We start from the raw sequence: 17,738 nt of genomic DNA on the forward strand, positions 1-17,738 counted from the left end.
CGCGCCGCCCTGCCTGCAGCGCCAGCCCCGCCTGCCCGCCGCGCCGCGGCCCATCTGCACCTTCTGCCTCAGCGACCAGAGGAAGATGGTAAGGGACCGGCGAGCGGGACACACACACACACACACGACAACGACACCCCGCTGCAGTGGGCACGACCCCTGCACAACGCAACCCAAAACCAAAGGGTTTGATCTCGAGCGGCAATGGTATCCATTGAGAAGGAACTCGCTCCCACTCCTCAGCTTGTGGGAGAGATGCCAGAGCCTGGACGGGACGAAAGGTTTTTGCAGCACAGCCCGTGGGCTCTGGGGAAAGGGGGCCCCATGGTCAAAGTTCGCCCGGGGCCGGCGGGAGTCAAGGTGGGCACTGAGCGTGAACGACTCGTGCCCCCAGGCGTGGCGGGAGCACAGCGGTGGCAGTAAGCGGGTGCCGCTGGCGCTGTCAGCGGTGGGGGCGGCACAGTGGCTGCCTGCAGGCGCTGGCGGCAGTGTCAGCGGCGCCTTTTTGTACGAGGTGCACTGCCACACTCGGAGTGCACGTGCTGCCCCTACACATCACCCCGGCACTAATCCAAGCATAGGCGACGCATAGGGGGTGCATATGTACCCATATGCACCCCCTACGTGTCGCCCCTGGCACTGATACAAGCATATGCTATGCATGGGGGCGCCCCTCCTGAGATTGGCCACCGCCAGCTTGTGCAGGCCGTCGCCGCTTGCTGCCCACCCCTGCCCCCCCCTCTCGTTGTCAACACAGCCGCCAGTGCCTGAGGATGGTCCCCGGTTGCTGCTCACCAATACCGATGCTGGCGGCTGCGGGCAGTCCCCACTTGCCGCCAACACCAACACCTGCTGCAGGCACTCGCCAACGCCAACAGCTGCAGGCAGTACCCACTCACTGCCACCAACACTGACGCCAGCAGTCCCTGCTCACCGCCATGGTGCTCTCCAGTTTCAGGAGCCACCGGTCATTCCTGGTACCCAGCTCACCCTCTGCAAAGCTGGCTCTGCATCGTGGTCAGGCATAGGTGTACACGCACACGTGCGAGAATAACCTCTGGGTTAGAAGTGTGTTCTCCGTTTCCTGCAGCTGAGGGATCGGCTGTCCGCTGCGCACATGCACTGCTTGCATGAGCAGAGATCCCCTGTGCAGGAGCACACAAGATATTGTCATTAAATTCTTCGCAAAATATCCTCGGTGCTCTTTCCTGTGCTTCATCTCATGCTCTATTCTGGGTGGCTCAGTATTTACCCCCCTCTGCGGGGTAGAGGCCTTGGTCTTTTCTTCACTTCCTAAGTAGCAGTATCGCCGATAAATTGGCACCATTTTTCCTCAGATCGAGCCATTTAACCGCACCGGTTTTCTCTGCTGCATCACTTCATTTGTATCAAAGGAAGCGGGTTCAGGCTGGGAACATGCTGTACAGTCACAGTTTAATGACTTACCAAAGGGCTAGGAGGGTTATATGCATGTTTGCTCTGATATTTTCTTTCAAGATAGGAAGAATCATAATCAAAAGCTAGGTTAAAAGAGACCGTGAACTTCCTTTCTGCATGCGTATCTTCTCTAACGCATCCTTTTTGTCCCCTTTTACAGCACAGAGAAGGAGAGAAACACTTGTCTGTTTAACTCGTAAAGCAGATGTTGAATCGGACGAGAAGCTTGCACAAAACCTTGCACTGACTCTAGAACTGTTGTAGGTAATGTCTCTGCACTGGTACTATATGTTTACACTGAAATGATGCAACAGTCAAAGAACGACTTTTTAAACTGTCTGAAACACTGCTATGCACTTTGTCTATGCTGCGACAGGTTTATTCAGGGTGTTTTGCAAACGAAATTGAACCCTGTGAAGAAAGTTGCACCTGGTGTGGCAGCTATTTTAGTGCAAGAAATGTTAAACCTAAGCAGCCAAGCCCTGATCTTGATGGCAACTAAACCTGTGTCACATGATGAAACTTGAGCCTCGAAACGCACAGTGTCTCCTGTCAGTGAAAGCTGTCATAACATATCATCTTCTGTGCTTTCACCAATATTGGGCCGAGCACAGCAACGCCACCCACTCTTCCAGCCATATACTAATTTGTATGCCTGTGATAAGCGGCAGCTGACGCGTTCAGGGTGTTTGAACTACGCTAGAAGATTATTTTAAAGGTGTTGATATAAAAGGAAATTTGCAGTAGAGAGACACAGATACTGCAGTTTAGGCATAGCAGACTCTCTTAACCAGCCTAGAGAAGCAGCTAAGATGAGGAGAGAAAAGCTGAGAATTGCTGTGTAAGGATGTTTTTTTTCTTAATACACAGTGTACACTATGCTAGTCTTTTAAATAGTACAAGATCTTTCTAAATCTGTTCTTGATAAGCATGGAGTAGGGAGGGTTTCCCAAGGACTCTCTAAATTTATCCATCATCTAGGTTGTTCCCAAATGGTGCCTGTACATCCCTGATGCCATTTATCATTGATAGCGTATTAACGGGTAAGCTTTACGTAGAATTAAATCTGAAAAGTAAAGGTGCTATGTGCAAATGTTTCCTAATTGGATGTAACCAGCAAAGTATTGTAAAATACTAAACCTTCATTTATAGTTGAATCAGTTTACAGCAGTTAGTACCTAAAAAGTTAAGATTAAGTCTGTTTTACTTTATCTAGTAGGTTTTGAATTAGGATACAAGTTAACTTGTGATCTCATGTTGGGACTTCCAACCTTAAAAAAAACAAACAAACTTGTAAACTTGTACTTTAAGCCATGATCTCCTACAGACTTTATGCTTCATAGAGTAACTGTCTCCCTTTTGTAGAACTCTTACTATAGGCAGTTACAGAGCAAAAGACCGATAGGTATAACCACTGGAGATGTTTACTGCATAGGTAACTTCTCTCAAACTACAGCATCTACCACGCCACAATATACTAAGCAAATTTTACTGTTCTTCAGAATACTGTATTTTCGCACATATAACCATTCCTGAATATAACTTGCACCCTGTACTATGAATTAAAAAAGATCTTACCTTGGGCAGCTGGAAAGCCAAGCTTGTCCCTGAGTCTGCTGCCAGCCTTGTCTGCTGGATGTGGCTCATGGACTGATCTTGCATGCTGGGTCTATGGCTATGCACCAGGTCCAATCTTTAAGACAGATCGTGAGGCCCTGCGGTGGGCTCAGTCCACCAGAGCAGGTCTGGAGCTGTGTAATGGGCATGACTTCACATGACAGGTCTGACCCTATGTGGCTGGTCTGGGGCCACGCAGCCCAAGAGCACGCCAAGTCTGGGGCCACCTGCTGGCTCCAGAGCTGCTTCTCGGTTCAGATGCCATGCGCTGGCTATGGGGCCGCACATTGATTCTAGGACCATGCACTGGCTCTGGCGCCACCTGCTGAGTTGGACCCAGCATGCAGCCCTGGAGCTAGCCCATGGTCCTGAGCTTAGCAACCAGGTTCAACCCAGAGGCAACGTGCAAGCCAGATCTGGCATACCAGGGCCCAGGCCATGGGCCACAGCTTACTGGATTGTGCCAGTGCATAGATGAGGTTGTGCCAGTGCACAGACTCCCCACAGGTCCAGAAATTTGGTGGCAGAAGGGGGAGCAATGACGGTGTAAATTGTCAAAGCCGCCAGAGCTGCAGAATTAACACTGCTACTATTCAACCTCCCCTTGCCAAATTTATGGACCACAGTTTTCCTTGCAGATAATGCTGCCTCCCCCTTCCCAAACCAGCTGTGGAAGATGCAGGTTATAATGTGAGAAAATACAGTATGTGATCAAAGTATATAGGATATTTTTACTCAAGGAACTGTAATTGGTACAGAGCACTTCAGCAGAGCCACTTTAAGATATGTTCTCTTGTGCCTACATGGGCTGTAGTAAATTTCTCCATTAAGGCTGCAATCCAGAAAAACATTTATGTGGGTAGTTCCACTGACTTCAGTGATACTATTCACGTGCTTAAATTTACGTGTGTGTTAAGTCCTTTTCTGGACCGGAACCTGGGTTTTCCATTTTTAGTAATTTATTATTTTTCTCTTCTGTTGTACTATTTGAATTGCTGCCAGACAAACTCGTCTTTTTAGTGCTGATCAAAATTTTCTTGATGGAATTTTTCATGTTTATACATAGAAAGCCTTTTTTTTTTTTAAATTCTGCGTGCGCGCGCGAGCAGATTTCTGCAAAAAAATGCCAGTTTTGTTTTTCAAACTGTTTTCTAATGCTTTTGAAACCAGCCATCTAATTTTCTTAATTTTCTACATTTTTTTTGTAGTTACATTATTGAAAGCAGATCTTAAATTTACAGGAAGTTCTAAAATAATCTCAAAATAGGATTAAGACTAATAAAGAAATTGAGCTACTGTAATAGAAAATGAAAAGTTTACATTTAATTATAAAACATCTCTGTCATTATAATACTGTAAGTAGTAAAATGTTTGAAAACTCATTTCAAATACTAAATTTTTAGGTATATTCTATATTATAAACATCTAATTGCTGTGATTCATGAAGAAGTTAAAATATGTTTTTCAGACTTTCATAAAGTTGAGTTATAATCTTTTAAAGAGATTTTCCTGCAAGTATATTTAAATTTAGTATAATTGTATTTCTGTGTTTGGTTTTCAAAGGAAATAAATATCCCAAAGTAAGTTCCACTGTTTTTCCAAAACCATATTGAGTGAAAGAAAGCTCATTACTTGAAGGAATTTTCATGAACGTGCAATTTACACAGTAATACACTTTTCCCACATCCATTGCTATTCGTGTGCTGTGTGTGTCCAGTTCATACGTAGTGGCTGCTTGCAGACATAACAAAAACAACCCAAAAACCGGCGCTTTACTTTAAACTGTGTACACCCCTGCCCCAAGCACAGTACATGCCCAAAAGAGGCATTGCATTAGTTGGATCGAGCTCACCCAAGGTCTGTATAGATTGGGCACTTTTTAGTGGGGCTTTGTTGGTGGTTCTATTAGATAAAAGCACCAAAAAGCCCTGCTGAAGCTCCTGATCTACATAGACACTGCAGAGCCAGGTGGAACTAACATGCTGCTGCTTCTGGTAACACGCAGTTTTTTGTCCCATCCCCTCCCGACCCCCATGTCTGTCAGCAGCTAATTAAAAACCTGGTAGCGCTCCCCATTTAATTGAGCTCAATGTAGCATTAAGCCCTGCAGTTCTTACACAGACAACTGTTGACTTCAATAGGACTTTTTCCTGAATTAGGACCACAGGACTGGGCCCAGTGTTTCAATCAATGATAATTATTTAAATGGTCATACTATTTACTGGTCCCAACTGCTGGAGCATTAGATAGTGTTCATCTATGATGTGTGTATGTATACAGTATCTGCTCCAAAAAGTTTATGCTGATAATATTTCAGTAAAACAAGCCCCATGCTTGTTTATACATGTGGATACTTCTGTTGAACTCACTGGGTCAGATCCTCAATTAGTTAAACTGTCCCATCTCTATTTAAGTTTGTTGACAATTTACACCAGCTGAGGATCTGCCATGATGTGCTAAACAGGTGCAGGATCAGGCAGGTATTGGCTCTCACGCATATGCCAGAGATTTTATTTCTGAAGACCTGGATGCATTTAACACTTAGAATTCACACACGAAGAATGAAAACTAAATGCACTAGATGGTTTATCATCCTAGATTGATTTATTTACACCATTCTAGCTAGAATGGTAATCAAATTATGTGCCTTATCAATTCTATTTTCTAAACTGGTTGAGTGCTACAGCAGTGCCTATAAGCCAGAATTTTTGCATCTGATACCAGCACCTAAATTTGCATTTATACACCAAAATAAGATAGGCCTTTTCGAAAGAAGCATTGATGACCTTCCTTTTCTACATTAATATTTACCTGTTTAATGTGGTTTGTCTATAATTAATATACATGAGCATGATGAGATGCATACAAGGTCATCTCAGATTTTACTACAGTCATTTAAAGAAAAAAAAAAAAAAAAAAAAACAGACCTTAAGTCTACATTCATTTGTTCCCAAACTGTGGTTGCGCAGATTATTTGTGGTCTTCAGAATACACCAATCTCCTCCCGCTTCCCACTTCTTTCCAAGCAAGTTTAATGATGGGGTGAATAACAGTCTGCAAGAAATTTAAAGGTGTAGTGTAATCTGTTGGTCCAAAAGGTTAGGAAACTCCTACAATATATTAGAAACAAGTCTGTTGTAACAAATGCAAACAGAGTGGCAGTGGCAGGCTGACTAATTTTGTTGCACAGCAGTTTGAATACAATTTGATTACTTTAAGATCAGAATAAAAATTTATGTCTGAACGTACTTTTATATATTTTTCCATTATTTGAATGACTACTCTTCAGGCATAAGTGCATTTCCTTTCTAATTTCTACTTGAAAAAAAAATGTAGCTCCTGTGTAAAAAAAACCAAACAAACAAACAAAGTTTATTTGCAAATGTGTTACTTTGTTAAAATATTTTTGTACTTCTGTAAACAATTAAAAAGTTTACGTTCTTGTGGTATTTGTTCTTTTTTCATAACCATCTCACTATTGAAAATATGCACTTATGAACACTATGTTAAAAGCAAACATTTTACTGTATCTTAAAAAAAAAAACCTATCTGTATGGTAATTCTTGAATACTTATTTCAATAAAAAAATATTCTTAAAAATCCTATTAAACCTATATAATGGGTTCGAAGGCATTTTCCTCAGAGCTGTGCTTCTCACATTATTGGCCATGAGCCCTTGGTAGTCTGTAGAAAACAGACTGATCCTATGTTGCCGGCTCTCTTCATTTCCAACCGCTAAGGTCACATTAAAAGATATATTAAATGTGTTTCAAATATTACTTTTTCTATACAAGCAATTGCTTTTGTTGCCACAGGGATACTACATAGTCATGAATAGGAAAGTTTATGAATAACAGGACAGCAAATGAAACACCTGCAAGGGATAAAGCATTCTAGCTAAAGAGAGTCAGATGCCTAAAGAAAAAGCTTGCAGAATCCAAGCAAATCTCAAATCTTTGGGAAATGTTCACAAGTCTTTCCCTTTGAAAAGGCCTGTCTACTGTAAGGATGATACATCTCACCTCTTTCTATACCAACCCAAATGAGGAAAAAAAAAATAAAAAAAAAACTTAAAATCTTAAATCACCACAAGTATCTCATTGATTGTGCAAGTCATCTTCCCTAGAATCCTGTGAAGTAAATTAAACATTTTGAGAAACTGGCTGAACAGTTTTCTGTGGAGCTGCAAGATCTCCGAGTCTCCAGGCACCCAGCTTTCCAGGGGAACCAGGGAGCATGTTGGAAAACTTTCAGTTCTTGCAAAACAGAATTTGGATAGCAGAATTCACAATATCCCCATGATTATTTTTCTTTATATCCTGATTTAAGAAAAATCACCCCTCAAAAAATAAAATGTTGTTTTCTGTCCAGTTCTGGGGATCACTCTGGTACCAGGCTGATGGTGTCCTGGAAAGTACCTACAGTACATATCCTAGCATAAACCAGAGAATGGCAATAAGGAATTATGGTAAGAGGCTGAGAAAAACAAAGAAAAAATGAGCTAATACATATGGGCTAGTATGGGGGGAAAAAAACTACTGAGGCTCCTTCTATACATTACCGGTATTGCACAATTAACCAGTTAACTGTGTAATTACCTTGAGACCAGCTACACATGCAAAGTAGCTATCACACAATAACAAGCTCCAACCAGCTATAAAGTTAGGCCTCAATGCGTACAAACCTTATAGCTGGTTGCTATCAGGCTTTAATTTGCATGCTAGCAGGGTTTCCCCCTGTGACTGGGGGCACTTAAGCTGACAGGACTCCCAGCCACAGGGGTGCAACTCCGGAGCCCTAGGGATTGCAGCTGCCATTATCCCCATGGTTCAGGGATGCATGAAACCCCAGGCCCACACAAAGCTCTGGGTCCCAGCTGCACCTCACTCACAGCTGGGACCAAGAGTCCCACAGCTGACAGAGCTCTGGGTCCTGGCTGCAAAGGCAGGATCTCTGGGTCCTGGCTGTGCTTGGCCCCTGTGGCTGGGAGCCCCCTTTGCACATGGCCCCTACAGCAGAGAGCACCCATCAGCAAAGGGGACACCCAGCTGTGGGTGCATGCTTTTTGCCGATGCAGGAAGAGCCCAGGATTAAGCTCCCCCTACCCTGGCAGTAAGGTGTGATTGGATCGAATATGTGATTGTGTGGATCACACATTAGCTCCAATTGCACCTTTACCTGCATGTGCAGAGGGGGCCTGAGAATAAGAAATATGTCTGGGAGCCTTTAAGGGTTCAGGAACTTGAAACTGGACTCTAGAACTGACAAAGAGATTGAGTGGAAGAGAAAAAAAACTTGCCATTGGGACAAGGAACAGTTGAGGATATTCTGGAAGCTGAGAAATGAGAGATACATGACAAAGCAATACAAAAACAGCATCTATTTTATACAGGAAACCCTCGCTATTTGTGGATTTGGCATTTGCAGTTTCGAATATTCGCGGTGCAGCACAATGACACTGTTACAGTGCCAGCGACATCTGTGGGAGCGCCGCGCTTGCCGCCACCGGGGTCCTGCCACTGCACTCCTGTGTCCCCCCCCCAGCTGCCACTGGCACACACCGTTCATGAACGCAGAGGACGTTCATGAACATAGTACAGTATTCGAGGATTTCCGCATTTGCGGCGATCTCTAGAACATATCCCCCATGAATGGCAAGAGTCTCCTGTACGGTGCAGGGCAGGAGTCATCACCTAGGGGTGCATGTACCCCTAGGGGTACTTGGAAAGGCCCTAGGGGCTACGTGCGGTCAGGTGGAGATGGAGCACAGCCATCCACCACCCTGTGGTGGGTGCGAGCCCCGTCAACAGCCCATGGAGCCGTACATGTGACCGACTGTGGGAAAGTGGGGCGTGGCAGTAGTTGCACGAGGCGGTGGGTAGCAGTGGTGGCAGTTTGGGGTGGTGGGTGGCAGCAGCTGCGTGCAAGTCCCCCCTTTTCCCACATCCAGCCACCACCACCAGAAGGGGTACACTTCTTAAAAAAGGTTGAAAACCCCTGGTCTAGGGTTATGACCTAAAGTTTTGCAAAAGGTTGATAAGTGATTTTACTAGCCAAAGCTAGTAACAACAGCAATGTAGAAAAGTGAAGAAACTAAGATCTATTCCTACCTTTCACCAGTACACTGTAATATGGGTCAGGTGAATTAGAGCATCAGTAAAGAACATGGGCAGGGTAGCTGCTGCAATATCTACATTTTTGGTGCCTAGCCCCAAGAGTGGGATCTGTTTCATACACAGGCTCTGCAATAACAAAGTGATGTATTGTAGCACACTGATCGATTCAATCTCCTGTTCCATGGAGCCACATGTGATATACTCTGAAAGGTAGTCCCTGTTCAGAATATCTGCCACTAGCAGCAATTCCCCTGGACAGTACCTGATGTTCACATCATAGTGCTGAAGTCTCATAGCATGCACTGGAGTCTGGTGCGCCCAGGAGTGGCTTCTTCATAATGCTTCCAGTGGCTTGTGATCAGACTGAAAGTCCACCTGCTGTCCAAAAGTGAACTGGTGGACTTGCTCCATTCCAAAGAGCATATCCAGAAGTTCCTTTCTATTTGAGCATACTGTCTTCCTGTATCAGCCAGAACCTGGCTTGAAAATGCTATGGGTTACTGGTTCTGCATTAATGCTGCTCCCAAGCCTCATTCTGAGGCCTCCCATTCTAGCTGTAGTTGCTATGCGGAGTTGTAATACTTCAAGACTGGTGCCTCACTTACAAGTTTCTTAATCCTTCCAAATGCCTGCTCCTGGGCTTCTGCCCAGTCCCATGCTGCTTCTTTGTACGTTAGCCATCTGAAAGGTTCGTAAGTCTCTGACATGCGTGCACAAAATTTGGAAAGGTAGTTGGCTATGCCTATAAATCTGGACTGCTTTCACATCTTGTGGTCTGGGCATTTCCTTAACGGCTTTCAGGATCAGGCTAGAGTTTTGATGGGGTCAGAAGATGTCCAGTGTAGAAGTCCTCAGTTCTCCTTAGCTTCAACTTCAGAGTTCAACTTAATATTCTGCTCTCTATACCTTTTTGGGAAGTGTTGCAGCCTAGCATCATGGTACTTGATAGCTTTCTTCTTGCTATGTGCTTCGCAATTGGGGTAGGGTGCAGTGAGGGTGGGGAGAGGAGGTTCCTGAAAGTCCCTCTAGCACCTGTTTTTGCTGGAACACCCTTGGGCTAGGACTGATGCCCATAGGCATTTGTACCCAGTAGCATCTGCCAAAGGGCATTGCAAACGTTTTCAGTTGGCTTGAGGATTCATCTAGCTCAATAGGCCAGAACCCATTTTTTACATCTCAAATTATGAGGACTTGCCCTCGATAGTCCAGGCAGTACATCCTCAAGAGCAGGCAATAGATAATGGCTTCTTTTCAATGCCCTGTTCAGAGGTTTTCAATCTAAATGGATCCTCAGGTTGTCAGATTATTTTCTTACCATGACCAGGCTGTTGATCCAGTCAGTGCCAATTTCCACTGGTATATTGCTGCCCTTTCTTGTTTAGTTCTTCTTTGCATGGCTCCATCAGGGCTAGTGGTACTCTGCATCTCAGTATGTGTACAGGTTGTACTTGTGGGTCTATTCAAACTTCAGCTTTCCCCCTAGGTGCCTATCTTTGTACTCCTGCAAAACATTTACCAAGGACCATGCTGTGCCTCCTCCCTCCTGTCTTACGTGGAGGATATTCTGGTGTTGCACTAAGGTCAGGCCCACGGCTACCCAACAGTGGAGGGCATTCTTCAGTGTCAACCACTATGAAGTCCAGGCAATAATTTTCTGTCCTGTGGATTTTGTATTGATAGTCTGCATTTGCCCACTGGTTGTATAGTTGTTTCATTTGATATCTATATCACCACTATCTGCTCACGTGTCTCTGATCAGATGTCACTGTGGATTAGTTCTGCAGGAATTACATTGCAGCTAGATCCATAATCAAGATGGAATCTGAGTGGTTGCTGCTACGCTAACATAATTGCAAACATAGCAAATAGCTGTTTAGCAGCTTTATTCTATAGTGCATGTATGTTCAGAGTATTTGGATCTGCTAAAAATCACAGAAAAGATCTCATCTTCCTATCAAAAATGTCAGCGTCTTCCCCTACTGTATTGTGGTTTTACTACTCTTGGGGTTGTTACAGCACTGCAACATATGGTTCGGTTTCCCACAGCCCAGGCATCTTTGCCCATAAACTGGGCACTTCTGTCTTGCATGCTGTTTTCCACAGTACCAACACTGGAACCTGGGGACTGCATCCTCAGTTGGCTTATCTTTGTTCTGCCTCCTGGGTCCCTTTAAAATGGACCCTTGTTCCACACCAGCAGTTAGTTTGGTTATTTCCTTAGATATTTCAGCTGCCTGTGAAATTTGAATGCACTTGTCCAGAGTCAGATCAGCTTCCCTCAACAACCTCTCCCTTAGTTTAGGATTAGAAGCCCCACAAATAATTCTCTCTATGAAGGTTGTCTTATAATCCCAAAATTACACATGGATACCATATTTTCAGCTCTGTAACAGTTATTTATTCCTCCTTCTGGATCCTGATTCCAGATTAAAAATCAATCAATCAATCAATCAATCAAAAAACCCAGTGCTTTCCAGTGTCATTTTTTCTGGGATCACAGTACTTATTAAAAGTCTTCATCAGCTGCTCTAATATATTCAACCCCTCAGGTAGAAGTGGTGCACTTGCTTCTCTGCCCTTGGTCCCCCAGTGAGGTAATGGAAGAAGTTTATCTTCATCTTCATTTTCTCATCCTGGTTTGCCATAGTAAGCTGTGTGTGCGAGCTCCACTCTTCCTTCCACTACTTCCACACTGCTGCCAGGTTCTCTGCCTGGAAATCCAGATGTTCAGGGGTCTGCATTCCATGCTGCCTGTTCTCTTTGCTGTGGAGGTGATGCTTTAAATCTCACACTCTTCACCGTAGTTCTTATCTGCTGACTGGGGGGGCACAATTTGTGGGTGGCGGTGTTGGCGGCGTCAGTGGTGGGGTGGCAAACAGCGACCTCCTGCAGAAGCTGGCAGCAGCAGCGGGGAGAAGGGGGGGAGGTTGCGAGCAACAATCAGCAACTGCCCACAGAAGCTGGCTGTGGGGGGGATGGGGGGGTTGCAAGCGGCAACCTCCCACAGAAACCAGCAGTGGCCAATCTGAGGCGGGGGCACGTGCCCCCCCTACAAGTCGCCTATGCGCAAGTCTCTGTACAATGATAAGGGATTCTATTTGCATTTCAGGTACAGCATGTGTTCAGAGCTATCATGAAAGTCTACAGGCACACTGAGCTTCTTGATGCCACCCTCCAAATCATCCCCACTACAACTTGTGTTCCAGCCTGCAGGTTACAGAATCCAAACCCCACAGTTAAACACAAAAGCTATCTATACCGCACATGGGGAAAGTGAGATTCTTCATAAAACCTACAAACTGAGTGAGGCATAGCCTAGAGCTAGCCAACAGAAAACTATGTACAGAGGCCTGCTTCAACTCTCTCCTCTCTGATGCTCCACCATCTGAATTAGACCTGCAAAGGCAGTACTTTCATCTACTCAGGACCCAGGGCCTACTTTAAAGGATAGTTACAGGTGCCAACCATCAGAAAGAATCAAGCAGGACTCACTCCTAAAATACATTTTACAACAGTGGTAGAATATAAAACAAATAATTCTGGTGAAAAGAATTGGAAATCCAGGGCTTCCTCCCCTACCTGAATGCCCTAATCCAGGGGCAGTCTGTGGGCCACGATTTCGCCCGCCCCGCAGCAGGTCCCTCAGCCCTGCTGGGCAGCACTGAAACACCCCCTCAGCCCATGCAGTGGTGGCAGCCCCCAGCCCTGCCAGCTCAGTGTGGGGTGGACTGGCGTGGAGCAATTCAGGGGCAGCAGCAGTGGTGGGAGCACCATTGAGAGTCCTGCATTCGGGGTAGGGGCCAGTCTCTGTGGAGACCAGTTCCTGGCCCTGGATACAGGTCTACACCCAGCCACATGCAGTCTCCATGGAGACTGGCCCAGCCCTGGATGTGGCACCCTCACATATGCTCCCGGCACTTCCACTGCCCCCACACCACTCTCTGCTCTGCACCCCTCTGCCCTATGCCGAGCTGGCAGGGTTGTGTGCTGCCACCATTGCACAGGCATTCTGGGGCAAGCTGCAAGCTGGCATGAGATAGGGATGCCCCAGAGTTGCCCATCTCCCCCTGGCCTCAGCCTGGTCCTGGCTGCTGCAAGTCAAGTATGTGGTGGGGCATGGACATGAATAGCGCATGCTCCCGGCAGTGGCGGGGAGAAGGGAGGGAGGTTGCAAGTGACCAAGGGTCGACCCAGAGTTAGCGACCACCTGCAGCCGCCACTGGCAGTGTCGGCAGCGGGGTTGCAAGTGGCGACCGCCCATCGGTGCTGCCAACAGTGTTGGCAGTGCCTTTTTGCAGGGGCTACACAGCCACACTCAAGGGGTGCACATGCACCTGCATGCACCCCCTACACGTCGCCCCTGGGCATGAAGTTGCCACCAGATCCACCCCCTCTCCGCTGCCTACAGGCTGTGCATCCCAGGGGAGAGGAGAAGGAGGTTAAGTTCTTCCCAAGCCTCCACAGGCCTTGCAGCCCTCACCTCCCCTTCACAGGTCTGTGGCTCCCCAGCATGGCCCGGCAGTGACTTCCAGCTCTGCTCCAGCCCTGCACTGTCACCACCTCAAGATCCTGGTCCCAGCCCTGGACACAGCTGTGGGAAGCCATGGAAGCAGGGTGTGCAGGTGGGCAGGAAGCTTCATCTGAGGCCAGGGCCAGGATTATGGGGCAGTGACAGCATGGTGCCAGGGTAGGACAGAGCTGCAATCCACTCTCTGCATACCCCTGCCTGCAGAACCTGCACCCCTCGCAAGGGCACGCAGGCAGCAGATTGTGGCTCTGACTCTACCCCAGCCCCTCACCATCACCATCCCTTGACCTCACCCTGTGATCCCGTGACCTTGCCCACCCATCCCACCCTGTACACTGCTGCCTGGGGCCCCATCCCACGTAGGGATTTTGGCGAGTTGTTGCAGGGGGAGGGAGGGGAACCGAGTGCCGACCCAGGCCACACAGCTCACCAAAACAGTCAATGTGGCCCTCAGGCCCAAATAATTTCCCACCCCTGCCCTAACCACAAGGCCACAGAATCTGATACTTCCTGACTAATCTGATACCATATACCTTGCAATCTTTGGACCAGCTCAAGAACAAAAAGTAGAGATGCATTCAGTTTAGCCTTGCTCCTTTCTGGGAAAGTGCTTTAAATCACCAGACAAAAAGCAGATGGTACACCACTGCCACCACCAGCTGCCTTTCTGAATAAAACAGGTTGTTTTAGGATAAAAACAATCTCCTGCTCCACCAAATCTAAAGGATGAACGTAGAGGTAAATTTCATTACCAGTCCAGACAAAGTAACAGTACGACATGTCTGGCAAGACTGGAAAGCCTTTCAGATGGATCTTGGCTATCCATTCCAAAGCTATGCAGAATGTAGCTGAATTCAAACCACTGTCAAATAAAGTCAAAGACTACTTTTCTGCTACATAAAACAGGTTACTGCTGTTTTTAACATCTGTAATGAAATAAAAGGGAAATAAAATGCATGTTATGGTCTGCCTCTGCATTCCAGAAAAGTACTGTAATATTATACTGTTCTATTAAATGAGACAATCTTTGAGGTGCACAGTTCAGCTTTCATTGGGGTCCTGCAAATGAATGGACCCTATTATGTACATAAAACAGGTTCTACATACATATAAGCATGGTAGGTACCCAAAATGGTTACCATCTCCGCTCATCTGCACATAATGCTATGTCAGAACATTCCACAGGAAAAATAGCATGGAAAGAACTCTTAAAAAACTAGTTTACAAATCAAAAATGACAAAAAGTTGTGCCCATTTAAATGGTTTAATTAATTTAAATTTTTGAAAGGAGCTATAAGACATGAATATTATTTACACAAATGCCCTTTACATTGCTCTGGTAATATAAAGGAGCCTTAATAAGGGAATACATTATATTGTCAGACACTTCACACTATTCCATCAGTGCAAAGGAGCTTTAAAACACCTTTCAAATAAATAAGAATTGACTTTATTTTCAGTTAATGATGGCCACCTCAGTGACTGCCAGTTCTCCATAACTGCTCAAGTGTATCATCACCACCCTCCAGATCCTATTTTCTTTTTCCTAATAAGCTTAAGGATGATATGAGCAAACATTCATAAGTGTCTAAGTGACTTAGTCACTTTAGAAAAGGAAATCAAGGCTCTTTTGAAGTAGAAAATCCTATCATAATCATAAAATAAAAATATCTGCAACAGTAAGGATTCAGTGGAGCAAGGCAGACAAACAGAATTTTTTCTCTCTGCATAGTAACTACCAGCCCTTCTATCATCTCCATGCCACCTACTTGTTGACCTGAATAGCAGGGGGCAATGCAACTAAGTCTCATGGAAGAATCAAGAAGCAGATACCCTGCATAATGTGTTTGCTCTTCTCTGCAGCCCAAAGGCCGTGTGTGTCTGTCAGTCTATGTGCACACCCACACATTTGATTAAAACAAACACTTTCTCCATGTTCTGTGAGCTCCACTGACTGAGCAAGTGCTCACCAAGAGCCAAATGTCAGCAGAGCAGCTGGGTCATTTCTCATACGACTGCTGTGGATGAGAGGGAAAGGTCAAAGAGCAACACAGTGAAAGAAACCTTCTGAAAACTATTTGGTGAGCTATGGTACTTGGCCCAGGTTTCTTGTGGATCCTGTGTGACCTCTGACAAACCAAGCTCTGACATTGGGTAGAAAAGGGGATGATACATCACAAATATTGTATCTAATTCAAAATATCTTTTGACATACAGGATTCTTTACATTCCTATTTTATTACATAAGGATCAGATGAAGGAGCACCAAAGCAGAGCGCCTTCATTAACTTCTGTCAGCATGTGCCAGGAGCAGGGCTGGGATGATACAATCCAGCCCCACTCCCGGTGCTGTCTTCAGAATGGGAGGGGGAGAAGGGAGGAAAAGGAATTCTATCTGGGGTTTTCCCAGCCTGGGCTGGGGGTAGGGGCAGGTGGATTGGACCCCCCCTCCCAGAGGTAGGGGGACCCCCATGCACCTGCCCTACCCTCCAGCCAGGCTGGGAAAACCCCAGACCAAGCTCCCTCCTCTCCTCTCCCCTCCTCCCATTCTGAAAATGGCACTGGAGCTGGGGCCGGGGAGGGGGCTAGACATGCAGCCACTCCCAACTGAAGCTCAACCCTCCAACCCCCCAAGACTCAACAATGAATATCTGTTGGGTCGGGGGAAACACTAACTCATGGCTCATCCTGCAAAGTGCCATGAGTTAATGGGGAGCTGTACATCTGTCAGCATCCTGAGATCAATTCCACCACGGGCTTTTTGAATGTCTACACCTAGCCCTAATGGCTAATATAGATGCAACATCTAGTAACTTTAAAAATAACAGCTCTTCTTGCATATGGAAATATACTAAGCAGGTTTTTTATAAATGATAGACAATCGATGTCCCATGCATTGAAATTTAGAATCTGGTCCTATGCATTGTATATACCCAACTCTGAGTATACTGGTGTTTGTGTATGCTGTACTGAAAGATTCATCTTCTGAAAGTATAGACACATGAGATACAGGCAGTTAGAGCCCTAAATTAACATGATACAGCAACAGTTAGGAAACTACTGTGCCTCATCCCTCTGCAGATAGTTTCTGTTTGACTTGCTGCAAGTCTGCGCAAGAAAAAGCACGCCCCAGTTTTTCCAAAACAGGTCATTTTATGCACATAATATGAATAATATGTGCATTAACTTGCAGCTGCTATTTTAGATGTTTAGCTCAAGATTGAATTAATCTAAGATTTAGCATAAGAAGTTCCCTTTTATAGTAACAAATCTTCAACTCCATGAGGTTACTATACATTTCTGTGTTAATTAGGAGCTCTGCCTAATTTAATTCAAGGCTGCTGACAGAAAGACTTGTGATCAAGAGTATTTTAAACTTGTGACTGACAGTAACAGCAGTGCTACACTAACTCAGTTGAACTAAATGTTCTGCTCATCTTCATTGACAAACATCTTCATCTGCAATTATTCCTGTTATAGATCTACATTTCATAATTTAATATAGAATTAAAATATAGACATCTTACTAGATGCTTTTATTTCTGTACATCTCTCGGGCAAGTACACTCAGAGAATAAGATACATCCTCACCTACACCACATAACGGGAAATATACCAATACTATATAATCCTTTTAAACTTCCATTTTCAGGAAATAGTGACAATATAATGGGTATCTGGTAATTAGGCCCCATTAGCATGTACACAAAGATGAATGTAATCTGCTCCACTGCATACAGAGGTTTAATCTTTCCATTTAAAATCTGCCGTGATTTTGCTTTACATATTGATGGAGCTGCTGAAATTTTGAAATAAAGTTTGAAGTCGGCACAAACCTCAGCAGAGCTGAATAGTGATATTGAGTCTACACTACAGTTTGTCAGTCACACAGAAGTTATAGCAAGAAGTTTGTGACTAATACAGAAAGCTCCATAATGCTCTACAATGCAGCCTTCTTTTTTGTGTTTTTATTCAAAATAATTCTGAAGTATATGGATTGTAAATCAAATCATTCTGAAGTGCAGGCACTCCTGGATTAA

The 17,738-nt window shown here is 45.1% G+C and overlaps 1 long non-coding RNA gene across 1 annotated transcript; it reads left to right on the forward strand.

Annotated features, from left to right (window-relative positions):
• Positions 1 to 6,488, forward strand: LOC112551756. Its single transcript, XR_003096070.1, has 2 exons — positions 1 to 88; positions 1,598 to 6,488. It is a non-coding gene; the product is annotated as an uncharacterized LOC112551756 (long non-coding RNA).
• Positions 6,489 to 17,738: the final 11,250 nt, after the last annotated feature.

The sequence above is a fragment of the Alligator sinensis genome, unplaced genomic scaffold (genome assembly GCF_000455745.1).
Source record: "Alligator sinensis unplaced genomic scaffold, ASM45574v1 scaffold1176_1, whole genome shotgun sequence".
NCBI classification, from domain to species: Eukaryota; Metazoa; Chordata; order Crocodylia; family Alligatoridae; genus Alligator; species Alligator sinensis.